Source organism: Notamacropus eugenii, chromosome 6, assembly GCF_028372415.1.
Source record: "Notamacropus eugenii isolate mMacEug1 chromosome 6, mMacEug1.pri_v2, whole genome shotgun sequence".
NCBI lineage: Eukaryota > Metazoa > Chordata > Mammalia > Diprotodontia > Macropodidae > Notamacropus > Notamacropus eugenii.
Window position 1 is genome coordinate 340,540,151 of NC_092877.1, and position 15,286 is coordinate 340,555,436.

Sequence of the window (15,286 nt, forward strand, 5' to 3'; positions counted from 1 at the left end):
TAGAAAGCACTACATTTTTTTTTTTTTTGCTGATAAAACTATGTCCATTTGGGGGAATCAGTGTTAAAGATCAAAGGAGCCAGAGCAGCACATGCTTATTATGTGACTAAGTGGATGGAATTCAACAGCCCTTGAAAGGATTTTTAAAAATCTTATTTATTTTATGTATTATTTACATTTTAATTCATATATATTATTCATTTATGCATATTTTATTTATATGTAATATATAATATATAATATATAAAAATATATTATATTATTTTATTTTCTCCAATTACATGTAAAAACAATGTTAATATTTTTTCAATTTTTGATTTTCAAACTCTCTCCCTCTCCCATCTCCCCCTTATCGAGAAGGCAAGCAATTTGACATAGGTTATACATATGTAGTCATCCAAAACACATTTCCATGTAAGTCATTCTGTGAAAGAAAACACAGACAAAAAACCCAAGAAAAATAAAGTAAATAAAAAGTATCTTTGATCAGATTTCAGGCTCTACCAGTTCCCTTGAAAGAATTTAATAGCTCAATCTGGTCTATGTCAAGGACAGTGGTACACAAACTGCCAGAGAATGGAGGGAAATAAACACATCAGGATGAAATTCAAATTAACAAATCTTTATGATGCAACTTTTTGAATAAGTCTTTTAAATTGGCCAAAATTCTAAAGCTCTCTGAGATTTCCTGTATTACCTTATTGGATCCACACACCAACCCTCTGTTATTAACCCTGTAAGGTAGATGTTATTATTATCCACATTATCAGATGAGGAATAAGGAGTTCATCTATGACTTGCCAGCATCATACACTTACTGTCTCAGAAAGGCCATAAACCCAGGTTTTTTCTGGCTCCAAATTTTCTTAAGGTGAAATGCAACATTGTAGTTGTCTGCTATGATGATGATAAAAGTCTCTGATGACTGGCCAGGTCGGTATTAGCGATATGACTTGACATAAACACCATTATCTAGGATAAATATGATTGGGAGAGGTGATGAGCTGAATATGGAACGAGAGTGAGGGATGCCTGATAGATAGTCCCAAGGCTACACTGGTACCTATGCACTGGCAAGAGGAGGATGAGAGAGGCTCAGGGTAAGAAGGCAAGAAGAGTTCATGATCTTCATTTTTCAAAGAAATGCCCACATCAAGGAGATAATTAATCAGGGTGGAGCCAAGATGGTGGAGTAGAAAGAAGCACCTACTCTAGCTCTTCCCCTATAGCCCATAAAATACCTGTAAAAAGTGACTCTAAACAAATTCTAGAGCAGCATAAGCCACAAAATGACAGAGTGACAGAGATTTCCAGCCCAAGGCAGCCTGGAAGGTTGACAGGAAAGATCTATCACCTGGGCTCCAAGTGGAGCACAGCCCAGCATTGGCCGCTGTGTGGCAGGGACAGGACTGGAGCAGGTAGAATCCTAGGCAACAGCTGTGGTTCCCAGATCCCTTAACCCACAAATGCCAAAGGTAGCTTCAAAGATCAGTCAGAAAGCACTTTCACCTGGGGGAGAAGGGAACAGGGTCCTCCCCTAGCCCTGGCTCCAGGCAGTGGCAGCAGCAGTGTCCGTTTTTGGATCCCTCATCCTAAAGACCCTGGGGGAATTGAATCACTGATGTGGATCTCAGCCCTGAGTGGCTGCCCTGGGGCGAGGAGTAGCGTTGGCATGGTGGAACTGGTGGAGGCTTTGGAGAGGATCCTGGGCAGAAAAACTTGCAGTAGCTCTCAGAAAAGAGCACAGGGCAGGAGAGGAGTAAACTCCCCTCTCTTGATTGTGCCACCTGGGAGGAACTGAGAACTTACAGGTCCCCAGAGTATAAACTCCTCTTGACAAAGGACTCAAAAGTCAAGTAACTGGCTGGGAAAATTCCCAAAAAGGGAAAACAATAAGACTATAGAAGGTTACTTTCTTAGTGAACAAGTATTTTCTTCCATCCTTTCAGATGAGGAAGAACAATGCATATCACCAGAGGAAGACATAAAAATCAAGGCTTCTGCATCCAAAACCTCCGAAATAAATATGCAATGGTCTTAGGCCATGGAAGAGCTCAAAAAGGATTTTGAAAATCAAGTAAGAGAGGTGGTGGAAAAATTGGAAAGAGAAATGAGAACGATACAAGAAAATCATGAGAAGAGAGTCAACTGCTTGCTAAATGAGACCCCAAAAAATGCTGAAGAAAATAACACCTTTAAAAATAGACTAACTCAAATGGCAAAGGAGGCCCAAAAAGCCAATGAGGAGAAGATTGCTTTGAAAAGCAGAATTAGCCAAATGGAAAAGGAGGTTCAAAAGCTCACTGAAGAAAATAGTTCTTTAAAAGTTAGAATGGAGCAGATGGAAGCTAGTGACTTTATGAGAAACCAAGAAATTACAAAACAAAACCAAAAGAATAAAAAAATAGAAGACAATGTGAAATACCTTATTGGGATAACAACTGACTTGGAAAATAGATCCAGGAGAGAAAATTTAAAAATTGTGGGACTACCTGAAAGCCATGATCAAAAAAAAAGAGCCTAGACATCATTTTTTCATGAAATTATCAAGGACAACTGCTCTGATATTCTGGAATCAGAGGGTAAAATAAATATTGAAAGAATTCATTGATCACCTCCTGAAAAAGATCCAAAAAGAAAAACTCCTAGGAATATTGTAGTCAAATTCCAGAGTTCCCAGGTCAAGGAGAAAATATTGCAAGCAGCCAGAAAGAAACAATTCGAATATTGTGGAAATACAATCAGGATAACATAGGATCTGGCAGCTTCTACATTAAGGGATCCAAGGACTTGGAATATGATATTCCAGAAGTCAAAGGAACTAGGATTAAAACCAAGAATCACCTACCCAGCAAAACTGAATGTAATACTTCAAGGGAAAAAGTGGTCATTCAATGAAATAGAGGAGTTTCAAGCATCCCTGATGAAAAGACCAGAGCTGAAGAGAAAATTTGACTTTCAAACACAAGAATCAAGAGAAGCATGAAAAGGTAAACAGGAAATAGAAATCATAAGGGACTTACTAAAGTTGAATTGTTTATATTCCTACATGGAAAGATAATATTTGTAACTCTTGGAACTTTTCTCAGTATTTGGGTAGTTGGAGAGATTACACACACACACACACACACACACACACACACACACACATACACACGTGCACACACACACACACACACACACACATAGAGACAGATGGCATAGGGTGATTTGACTAGGAAGGGATGATATCTAAAAAAATAAAATTAAGGAGTGAAGAGGAATATATTGAGAGGAGAAAGGGAGAAATAGAATGGGGCAAATTATCTTTCATAAAGAGGCAAGAAAAAGCTTTTTCAATGGAGAGGAAAAGGGAGGAGGTGAGAGGGAAAAAGTCAAGCTTCCTCTCATCACATCTGACTTAAGGAGGGAATAACATGCACACTCAATTTGGTTATGAAAATCTAACACTACAGGAAAGTAGGGGAGAAGGGGATAAGTGGGGTGTGGGGGATGATAGAAGGGAGGGCAAATGGGAGGAGGACGTAATAAGAAGTAATCACTTTAGGGGAGGGACACGGTCTAAAGAGAAAATAGAATAAATAGGAGGCAGGATAGGACCAAGGGAAATATAATTAGTCTTTCACAACATGACTATTATAGAAGTCTTTAGCAAAACTACACATATATAGCCTACATTGAGTTGCTTGCCGTCTCAGTGGGGATGGGTAGGTAGGGAGGAAGGGAGAATTCAAAGTTTATGGAATAAATGTTGAGAATTGTTTTTGCAAGCAAATAGAAAATAAGAAATACAGGTAATGGGGTATAGAAATCTATCTTGCCCTACAAGAAAAGAGAGAAGATGGGGATAAGAGAAGGGAGGGATGTGATAGAAGAGAGAACAGATTGAGGGAAGGGGTAATCAGAATGCAAGGTGTTTTGGGGTGTGGGAGGGGAGAGATGGGGAGAAAATTTGGAACTCAAAATCTTGTGGAAATGAATGTTGAAAACTAAAAATAAATAAATAATTTTTTTAAAAAAATAGATGATTGATCCATGGAAGTCTTATGGTCTCATAGTGAAAGCATCTTCAGAGGAAGATACTGAGTCAGTCAACCAAGTAACATTTATTAACTACTATGTGCTAGACACTGTGCTAAGCTCATGGGATACAAAGAAATGCAAAAACCAGTTCCAGCTATCAAGGAGTTCAAAGCCTAAAAGGGAGGACAACATGTAAATAGCTATGGACAAAGAAGCTATATACCAGATGAATTGGGTGGAAGTCAGTCTAAGAGGGAAGGAATTAAGATTAAGGAGGATTGAGAAAGTCTTCTTGCAGAAAGTGGACTGTAGCTGAGACTTGAAGGAGGCCAAGTGATTCCTTTCTCATTCAGATGGAAAACTCAAGCCCAGACAAGAAATTAAGACTAGATCATCTGAGGACCAGTGCTAGAATAGATCATCTTGGAGCCATGATCCACCTAAGATGGAGTCATCCACCTGAGAGATACCAGGGACTTACTTCTGGGAGAAGACATTGTCCTGGTCTGCTGCATAGATGGGAGCAGCCTCTTTCCACTGGCTGCATGGACAGAACTGGCTTCATTTTTAAAACTACCAAACTGGGATATTCTCTGTCTCTGTCTTTGTTTCTCTCTTTGTCTTTCTCTGTGTGTCTCTCTGTTTTGTCCGTGTTTCCGTCTGTCTCTGTCTCTCACTCTGTCTCATCTCTCTGCCTCTCTCTCTCTCTCTCTCTCTCTCTCTCCCTCTCTCTCCCTCTCTCTCTCTCTCTTTCTCTCTGTTGTCTTTCTCTCTGTCTCTGTTTGTCTCTCAGCAGTGTCTAGGGATGAAGGGCTCATTTACTCAATGAATGGCATAATGCAGTAACTGGGAAAGGGTCTGAGACTACCTTCCCTTTCCTCTTAGGCACCTAGGTTCCAAATGCCCGGCTTGGGGTTTCAGTCTTGTTTTATTTGTCTTTTTCACTTCTACATACCTGAAGTGGAGTCTGGGACCTGGGAGCTCAGGTGTTGAGCTTGGAGCCAATTGATGAAAAGCCAGCATCCAGGGACATGTGCCCAGCGGGGCTTTGGACTTGAAACTGACTGAGACCAAAGTTATTTAGAGCCTCTGATCCCCAGAGAATGAAAGAGTGCTGGAGATAACACAATGCCCTCAATTAACAAGCATTTACCAAAAACCTTACTAAAGTAGCAGACACTGTGCTAGGCACGGAAGATGCAAATTTCAAAATCAGATAGTCACAGGATCATAGGTTTGGAGTTGGAAGGAACATTGGAGGCTATTGAATCCAACCCTCTCATTTTACAAAAGAGGAAATTGAGGCACTGAGAAGTCAAAGAATTTATATTTTTAGATTGGACTTGGGGGCAGGAAGACCATGGTTGACATTCTGCCTCTAACAGTAAGGCATGATACCTGGCAAGGAATCTGATTTCTCTAAAAAAAAAAAAAAAAAAAAAAAAAGACCATTCTCTAAAATGACATTAATAATACACACCTCACTGATCTTGAGGCTAAGAAAGAGAAACTTTAAATACATAAAGTAATTTACACTCTGAAGCACTTTGTAAATTTGGGAGACTCCCATTGTGGAAACTCTAGTGAAGGCAGGTTGCAACCAGTCTTACCCAGAGTCCCCTCTCCGGTGTAAAAAGGTCATGCCAACTCTAATTTCCCCTCCGTAGCCCCCAGCCCTGTCCAAGACACCATGCTGCCTGCTGTGGACTCTGGTTTGCTGTTGTTGGGTTTTATGTTTTATAACATGACAGAGTGAGGCTCTCTTGAATATTAAACTATAACATTCTCTTCAGTGTAGGACACAGTTACTTCACCTTCTTTTTTTTTTATTTATTTAACTTTTAACATTTATTTTCACAAAATTTTGGGTTACAAATTTTCTCCCCTTTTATCCCCTCCACCCCCCCAAACCCAAGCATTCTTATTGCCCCTGTGACCAATCTGCTCTCTCCTCTATCCTCCCTCCCTGCCCTTGTCTCTGTCTTCTCTTTTGTCCTGTAGGGCCCGATAGCTTTCTTGACCCCTTAACCTGTATTTCTTATTTCCTAGTGGTAAGAACATTACATTTGATCCTAACACTTTGAGTTCCAACTTCTTTAGCTCCCTCCCTCTCCACCCCTTCCCCTTGGAAGACAAGCAATTCAATATAGGCCAAATCTGTGTAGTTTTGCAAATGATTTCCATACTAGTTGTGTTGTATAGGACTAACTATATTTCCCTCCATCCTATCCTGACCCCCATTACTTCTATTCTCTTATGATCCTTTCCCTCCCCATGAGTGTCGACCTCGGATTGCATTCTCCTCCCCATGCCCTCCCCTCCATCCTCCCCCCCACCCTGCTTGTGCCCCTGTCCCCCACTCTCCTGTATTATGAGATAGGTTTTCCTATCAAAATGAGTGTGTATTTTATTCTTTCCTTTAGTGGAATGTGATGAGATAGACCTCATGTTTTTCTCTTGCCTCCCCTCTTTATCTCTCCACTAATAAGTCTTTTGCTTGCCTCTTTTATGAGAGATAATTTGCCCCATTCAACTTCTCCCTTTCTCCTCCCAATATTTCTCTCTCACTGCTTGATTTCATTTTTTTTTTTAAGATATGATCCCATCCTCTTCAATTCACTCTGTGCACTCTGTCTCTATGTATGTGTGCGTGTGTGTATGTGTGTGTATGTACTCCCACCCAGTACCCAGATACTGAAATGTTTCAAGAGTTACAAATATTGTCTTTCCATGTAGGAATGTAAACAGTTCAACTTTAGTAAGTCCCTTATGACTTCTCTTTGCTGTTCACCTTTTCATGGTTCTCTTCATTCTTGTATTTGGAAGTCAAATTTTCTTTTCAGCTCTGGTCTTTTCATCAAGAATGCTTGAAAATCCTCTATTTCATTGAAAGACCAATTTTTCCCCTGAAGTATTATACTCAGTTTTGCTGGGTAGGTGATTCTTGGTTTTAGTCCTAGTTCCTTTGACTTCTGGAATATCCTATTCCATTCCCTTCTATCCCTTAATGTAGAGGGTGCCAGATCTTGTGTTATCCTGATTGTATTTCCACAATACTTGAATTGTTTCTTTCTAGCTGCTTGCAATATGTTCTCTTTCACCTGGGAATTCTGGAATTTGGCCACAATGTTCCTAGGAGTTTCTCTTTTTGGATCTCTTTCATGCGGTGTTCTGCGGATTCCTTGAATATTTATTTTGCCCTCTGGTTCTAGAATCTCAGGGCAGTTTTCATTGATAATTTCATGGAAGATGATGTCTAGGCTCTTCTTTTGATCATGGTTTTCAGGTAGTCCCATAATTTTTAAATTGTCTCTCCTGGATCTATTTTCCAGGTCAGTTGATTTTCCAATAAGATATTTCACATTATCTTCCATTTTTCCAGTCTTCTCGCTATGTTCTGTGATATGTCTTTCTCACAAAGTCCTTAGCATCCGTCTGTACCATTCTAGTTTTGAAAGAACTATTTTCTTCAGTGAGCTTTTGAATCTCCTTTTCCATTTGGCTAATTCTGCTTTTGAAAGCATTCTTCTCCTCATTGGCTTTTTGAACCTCTTTTGCCAATTGAGTTAGGCTAGTTTTCAAGGTGTTAATTTCTTCAACATTTTTTTGGTTCTCCTTTAGCAGGGAGCTGATCTGCTTTTCATGCTTTTCTTTCATCCCTCTCATTTCTCTTCCCAGTTTTTCCTCCACCTCTCTAACTTGATTTTCAAAATTCTTTTTGAGCTCTTCCATGGCCTGAGCCCATTGGGTGGGCTGGGACACAGAAGCCTTGATTTCTGTGTCTTTGCCTGATGTTAAGCATTGTTCTTCCTCATCAGAAAGGAAGGGAGGAAATGTCTGGTCTCCAAGAAAGTAGACTTTAATAGTTTTATTTCTTTTCCCTTTTCTGGGCATTTTCCCAGCCAGTGACTTGACCTCTGAATATTTTCCTCACACCCACCTCACCTCCTGGTCCTCCCAGCCAGCATTTGGGGACTGAGATTCAAATGCTGCTTCCCGCCTTAGGGCTTTTGGCGGGGGCAGGGCTGCTATTCAGTGTGAGAATTAAGTTCAGATGGTCAGGTCAGGGCAGGGTTGCCTCTCAGGCACAGTTCCCTCAGGGGGTTTATGCACAGACCTTCCACAATGGATCCAGGCTCCCGCCCGCTTGGGGAGCCCCTGTCTGCAGCCGCCTCTCAGCTTCTATCTCCCGGGGGGCCCGAGCCATGGGGGCACTCCACTCCCCTCTCGACCCGCCAAAGAGACTCTCTCACCGACCGTCCTCACCTGTGGGTTGGGGGGCTTGTGCGGCCGCTGGAGATCCCGTCTCTGAAGCCTGCTCGGATCTGTACCTCTCGGAGCCGCGGCCACCGCAGGGCTGGGCTCCGCGTCTGCAGCGCGACGGACCTTTTGCGAGAGGTTTGCAGGTCCCTCTGAGGGTGGAGGGACCCGTGTGGCCGCTGGAGATCCCATCCCCGTAGCCCGCTCAGATCTTTTCCTCACAGTGTCGCGGCCGCTGCAGGGCTGCACTCAGCTCCCTGTCCTGGTGCCCAGTCCACAGCGCGAAGGACCCCCCGCGAGAGGTTTGCAGGTCTCTCCGGAACAGAAATCTCCCTCGCTCCAATATTCTGTGGCCTCTGGGTGCAGAATTCACCATGAGTTGGTCCCCTCTAGCCGTTCTGTGGGTTGTGGGTTCGGAGCTATGTGTATGTGCATCTTTCTACTCCGCCATCTTGGCTCCCTCTACTTCACCTTCTTAAATTGTTGATTGTGTTGGGGCAAATTGACCAAGTAGCTCCATTTCCCTATGATATTGCTGTAATGTATGATACCACCTGCAGGCACAAACTTTGCATCTTTTTTTCTGCCGCCTCTAATACTTCAAGAGGCATGTATATTCAATCATTTTTCTGTCATGTCTGACTCTTTGTGACCATTTTTGAAATTTCCTTGGCAAAGATACTGGAGTAGTTTGCCATTTCCTTCTCCAGCTCATTTTACAAATGAGGAAACTGAAGCAAACAGGATTAAGTCATTTGCCCAGGGTCATATAGCCAGAAAGTGTCCAAGGTCACATTTGCATTCAGATATTCCTCACTCCAGGTCCAATGGTCCCTCTGCTGTACCACCTAGTAACCCCAAGAGGCATGAGAGGAGTGGAAAATCAAAATCTCTTTTGACATGAAGGAGACCCCCTTCTGGGAGCCTTCACTCCCACCATTAAGCCCATTAACTGTGCTTGTGGAAGTAATCAAGCACTGGGAAACAGTGGGAAACATTTAAGGAAAACAAAAGCCAAATGTTCTCAGTGGGAACTTGCAGGCAACGTTGCAGAACTTGCCAAGGGGAAGCCTACGCTGTCCCTTTCCTTTGGCCCAAGGCTTTGTTGGGACCAATAGAAATGAGATGCCACATTTAGGCAGCTCTCCCTGGTCGTTGGCAAAGTATCTCTGAAATGTGTTAGTTAGATGACCCTAGAAAGGTGTTAGCTCCTTTTTTTTCTGCACACCTTTGGGAATTTAAGATACAGATGCAAAGCAAAATGGTAGGTACGTCTGCTAAGTTTCTGTTACCCAAAAGTTGCTCTGTGTGTTTGTGCTGGTGAAGAATGATTGCAAGGCTGTGCTTCTGTGAACACCAGTGGCATGAAAATCATGACCATCCATTATGGCTAATTCAGTGGTAAATAACATATGGGGAAAGCCCAGAATCACTAATCACTATGATTTACAGCCTTAAGAAGTCAGGTGCTCTTTGAAACAGGAGAAGGAAATGGATTGTTTTTCATTACATCCCCACTTAAGGAGACTAATAAATCTTTACTTGGTTTACGATGGAGATATCACTCCCATGACTTCATAATGTCAGATAGAATATCAGATCTCAGCCCAAGCAAACCATAGAAAAACAGCGAAACCATCAGCTAAATAATATGCATTGAATTTGAGAAGTGAGAGGACCAGGCTTTGCTGCTGAAATCAGACAGACCCAGCCACTAGGCTTGCAGTGATGTTAATGTTCTTAAAAATCAGAGTGTGAGATGAGTTTCCACGAACAAATGTCATAAGAATTTCTGAGACATATGCACTCATTTTCAAGTCCGGACAATGTGTCATGAAGCGAACAGAAACTAGCATCTGGATGCTAGACACCACTGAGGCTGAAACTCTACAAGCATGAAATAGAGAAGAAAAAAAAATACGTTCCATAGAACTAAACATATATAGCGTGAGAACCATGGTCTAGCCAAGTCAGCAATTCTCTTAAGCTTTGAAAAATACTTGGTGGTATTAGGGATTTAACTATTAATGGAATGTATACATGACCTTTAATATTTATGAAACATATAAACCCCAGGAGGTACAGAAATTTGCCACTGGTCTTTCAGTAAAAATGGATGACTGGATTCAGCAAAACAGTCATTTCATCCTTTTTGAGTGGAGATATATAAGATTTTTTCACACTTATTTTCTTGGAACCATCATGGCATTTAACTTGGGCCATGCAGTTTAGGAATGATTGAATGTGTTCTGGGAAATCAACATTTTACTGATATGACCACCACTATTACCATTACCAGTGTTCATGACCATCCATCTTTGACCATCATTATCCATTTTCCACAGTAACAGTAGCAGCAGCAGCAAACATTAACAAGCAATGACTGTATAAAAAATGCTGTACCAAGAGGAGGAAGCAGAGGTTCCTCTCTCCTTCCAAGGGGATGAAGAAGTCCATAATATATGGACTTGTAGATGAGAAGAAACCTACTATAAAATTCTGTTTGGCTTTGTAAGCTCTTCATTACCTGACCCCTTCCCACCTTTCCATAAATCCAATTCAAGCATGCGTCAGGACATCATCCCATGATGTCATTGGTTGGCCCTCTTTGAAAACAAAGGACAAATAACCATTTAGCTCCCTTCCCTCTACTCTACAATCCAGCAACATGGATCTACTGGGGGTCCTTGGAACATGACACTGCATCTCCCAATTCCTTGCCTGTTTACTGACTGCTATTTTCACCTGTACTTTTCTCCCTTCTCACCTCAGCTTCCTGGATTTCCTGACTTCCTTCAAGACTCAGCTCAAATCCTATCTTCTGCAAGAGGCTATTGTGAGTTCCCTGAGCTCCTAGTGCCTGTCCTCCTGGCTCCGCTGGTTTCCTCCAAGTCCCAGCCAAAGTCCCACCTTCTACAAGAAAGCCTTTCCTGATCCTGATGCCTCTATATTCTAGTGTTATTTTTCTGTTGACTATCCCTAATTTATCACGGGTGCCCACCCTTGTTTGTTCATAGTTGTTTGAATGTTTGTTTCCCCATTAAACTGTGAGTTCTTTGAGGGAAGAGACTGTCTTTTGCTTTCATTTGTATGTCTGGTGTTTAGCACAGTGTTTGGCACATAGTAGCTGCTTAATAAATGTTTATTGATTCCTTGCCAGCCACTGTTCCAAACGCTTGGGAGACAAGAAGAAAGAATGAAACAATTCCTACTGGCAAGGGATTTACAGTCTTAGGGAAACTGGATTTCTACGTAAGATGTCTCAGAAAACTGCTGAGAATAATTTGCATTTACATTAGGACTTTGACAGGAATCTTATGGGATCGTAGGTCAAGACCTAGAAGAAGCCTCTGAGGACAAATCCTCCAACCCCCTTATTTTACTAATGAGAAAACTGAATCCCAAGAAGGTGAAGGGTCTTTCTTAAGGTTGAATAGGTAATACCAGAAGTAGAATCTGAACTTTATTTATAAAATGAGAATAATGGTGGCATATACTGACCTCCTAGAATTGTTGTGAGGATAAATCTATAAATCTATAAAGTGCTTTGTAAACCTTAAGGTGCACTATAATTACTAGCGATGAGGATGATGAGGATGAGGAGGAGGAGGAGGATGATGATGAGGAGGAGGAGGAGGAGGAGAAGGAGGAGGAGGATGTAGTTCAGGACTGGAAAATATCTGGAAGGATATAAACCTTATCTTGAAAGTGTGAGTTTGTTTTGTTTTTCTTACAGCAGGGGAAAAGAATATCATAATATATTAACAAGATTTATTCATGTGAGGAAATCCAGGAACTAAAAGGGGTAAGTATGGTGGAGAGCTTTTGGGTGAGGTTCAACGGAAAGATAAACAGAAGCAATATTGTCATGGGAATCTATCATGAATAACCTGTCCAGAAGGAGGAAATGGGTGAGTCCAGGAAGCAGATGACAAATGAGAAATCCGTCAAAGAGGCATGATATAGTAATGAAGGGGGGACCTTAATCATGCAAACAGCTACTGGAGTTTCTCTCTCCCTCTCCCTCCTTCTCTCCCTCCCTCTCTCTCTCTTTCTTTCTTTCTCTCTCTCTTTCTCTTTCACTCCTTCCCTCCCTCCCTCTCTTTCTTTCTCCTTCACTTCCTACTTTTTCTCTGCCCTCCCTCTCTCTTTCCTTCCCTCCCTCCCTTTCTCCCTTTGTCCCTCTCTCCCTTCCCCCTCTCCCCCTATTAATCTCTCTCATACCTGATAGATTTAAATCTTTAAAAGGCAACAGGAATCATGAGGACAAAAAAGGGGGAAATATATCTCTTTAGAAATTTGTAGAAACATATTTAGCAAAAATGTTGGGATGTGAGTCTGGGGAGACTTTTCCCCCCTAGGTTGAAGGTAAGAGAATTATGAAATAAGAAATAGAAACTGATATGAATAGATGATAGATAACAGATACAGATGGTGGGGAGAAAGAAGAACCAGTTAACTCTTCATTTTTTTCCCTCTGCTAGAGATAATGATCTTTGGGCCCAGAAAGATAGAATGAAACTAGTTAATTAACAAGAAGTGGAAACTGATGATAAGTGAGTTATGCTCTAGTATTTCTGGTAGGAGAGAAGTTACTAATCCCAAAAGGCAGTGTTTGTCATTTGGGAACAGTTATATTTGCTAGAAATGCTCTCTTTATATTAAGCCTGAACCTGTCTTTTTGTAACTTCATGAAAACATAGAATCTCTTGTGGTGATTAATCTAGTTGATCATTTCTTCCAGTCTACATCTGAACAAGAATTCCTTCTACTAATTCCCAATAAGTTATTACTAATATTGTGGTTGAGATCTACCAGTGCCCATGGTTGCCTGAATTAGCCTATTTCACCTTTCCATCATTCTAACTGTTGAAAAGATTTTTTTTCCCCTTACATTGTACTGGGTATCTGTGTCTTTGCTGTTTCCATGCAGTGCTCCAAGTCCAACCCTCTGGAGCCAAGCAAAGGATGGCCTTTCCCCTACTTTTTCTCAGTAATGTCCTCTCTCATTCCTAGAATATTCTGCCTTCCAACCTCTGATTATTGGAGTCGCTGGCTTTCTTTAAGAGTCAGCTCAAGTTACTTCTTCCTCCAAGAGACCTTATTTGGTCCTCCCAGCTACTGACATCTTCCCCTCTAAGACTGACCTTCTGTAATTATCTGTTGTGTTCCCCATTAGGGTTTAAACTCCTTTAAGGTAGGGACTGGTTTTTATTTTTTTATTTTCATACCCAGTGCTTAGTACTATGCCTGGGGAATGGTAAGTTCTTAATAAATGCATGTTAAACGATTAAATATCTTCATTTCACCCCTCCACTCCTTACATGATGTTTTCTCTGGTCTCTTCACTAATTCGCAGGTTCACCCTCTCCTGAATGTGCTCCTAATTTTCAATGTCCTTCTTAAGATGTAACATCTAGAATTGAACATAACATTTTAGATGTGACGTGGGAAGGCCAGATTATAGATGGACAGTCAGCTTCCTCATTTTTATTATCACTCCTTCTTGGTCCATCCTGGACGTTAGACCCTCTTCTCCCTCTCTATACTCTCTGACTTGGGGTTTCCTCTGCTCCCATGGGTTCGATGATCATTTACATGCTAATGATTGTTAGACTGAAATATTCAGCTCATAACTCTCTGCTGAGTTACAGGACATCTCAAGCTCCACGTATCTGAAACAGAACTCATTACCTTTTCCCCTAAACCCTCCCCGCTTTGGAAATTCACTATTACTGTCAAGGGTACCACCATCTTGCCCATTAGTCAGGCTTTATCCAATCAATCCTGTCATTTCATGAATGAAAACCTGAGGCACTGAGAAGTTAAATAGTGTATCAATTTATCCAAAGTCATACAACTAGTTAACTAAGAAACCATTTGGCTTCCGCAGTGGACTGTTAAAAAAAATGATTGTGTTAAAACAGTGTGGTAAACCATCTTCTTGACAAGATACAGATGAACACGATAGTTGAAATGAAAAGAATTCTGATGCTAAACCATTGCCACCTGAAGTTTAACTGTTTTGAAATGTAATCTGACCAAATCTAGAATTAGTGACACAAAATAATTAAAGGAAAAGCAATAAAGATACATAGCCGATAAGCTTTAAATTCAATGGCTGTATAACAAATCCGTATAAAATTTGTTTTTGTTATTCAGTTGTTTCCCACTCTTTTTGGGGTTTTCTTGGCAAAGATAGCGGAGTGGTTTACTATTTTCTTCTCCAGTTCATTTGACAAATGAGGAAACTAAGGCAAACAGAGTGAAGTGACTTGCTTAGGGTCATATAGCTAGTAAGTATCTAAGCTGGATTTGAACTCAGAAAGATGAATCTTACTGATTCCAAGTCTAGAGCTCTATTGACTGTGCCATCTAGCTTTCCTCCACATAAAACCAAAGAATACAAATGAGCAATCAGCTAAATCATCATATGTGAATGTATGGCTTCTAGCCTCATTGACAGCTTTGGTTTAGAGAAAGAGCAGGAAATAAGCACATGGACGTTTGGAGAAAAACATGATCCTTTTTACACAAGTGTGCCCTACTGAGAACCCAAAAGACCAGCTGCAATTGGGCATTGCAGCCCTCACTCCACCCCTTCCTTTCTTCCCTCCCTTCTTCCTTCCCTCCCCTCCTCTCCCTCTATCAACAGAGGGAATCATACCTTTACCTGTAGGTGCTCTGCCCAAAGGATCACTGAAACCTCACAAGATATCTTAAGGTTTATGGACTAGATTTCTTTTTTAAGGACCATGTCTTAAACCCAAATCTCTCTGGCTCTCATTGATTGGCAAACAAAAGGTCCTAGCCAAGCCTCATTGGTCATTGTTTGGGTTCTGATGGCTGACAGTGAGTGTAAATACAATTGTTTCTGTTTTGGCCAGAAGCACCAAGGGTTTTACCCTCCCAAATGTTTTGTTTTGTTTTGTTTTTACTAAGTAAGAGGCCATTCTTTGTCTCATTTCTTACCTAGCTTTAATAACTGAATGGGCGTTGCCTC